The 268-nt window shown below is 55.2% G+C and overlaps 2 protein-coding genes across 2 annotated transcripts in view; one reads left to right on the top strand and one right to left on the bottom strand.

Annotated features, from left to right (window-relative positions):
- Positions 1-268, bottom strand: part of MIF4GD (MIF4G domain containing) — a 17,482-nt gene that overhangs the window by 12,789 nt on the left and 4,425 nt on the right. The window lies entirely within an intron of this gene.
- The window catches only part of MRPS7 (mitochondrial ribosomal protein S7), a 4,413-nt gene that overhangs the window by 3,094 nt on the left and 1,051 nt on the right, over positions 1-268 (top strand). The gene's annotated exons all lie outside the window — the stretch shown is intronic.

Below are 268 nucleotides of genomic sequence, written 5' to 3'. Positions count from 1 at the left end.
TCAGCCTATAATCCTAGCACTTCGGGAGACCGAGGTGAGTGGATTGCCTGAACCCGCAGGTTCAAGACCCACCCAGGCAACTTGGGAGACCTCATCTCTGCAATAAGTCAAAAATTAGCCGGGCATGGTAGTGCGTGCCTGTAGTTCCAGCTACTTGGAAGGCCGAGTGGAAGGATTGCCAGATCCCAGCAGGTCGAGGCTGCGGTGGCCAGGAGCGTGCCACTGCATTCCAGTCTGGGCGACAGAGTGAGACTCCAACTCAAAAAAA

The sequence above is a fragment of the Carlito syrichta genome, unplaced genomic scaffold (assembly GCF_000164805.1).
Source record: "Carlito syrichta isolate Samal-C Ts95f unplaced genomic scaffold, Tarsius_syrichta-2.0.1 Scaffold315826, whole genome shotgun sequence".
Taxonomy (NCBI): Eukaryota; Metazoa; Chordata; class Mammalia; order Primates; family Tarsiidae; genus Carlito; species Carlito syrichta.
Note: the sequence above shows the minus strand (reverse complement) of the source record. Positions and strands in the feature narration are given on the sequence as shown.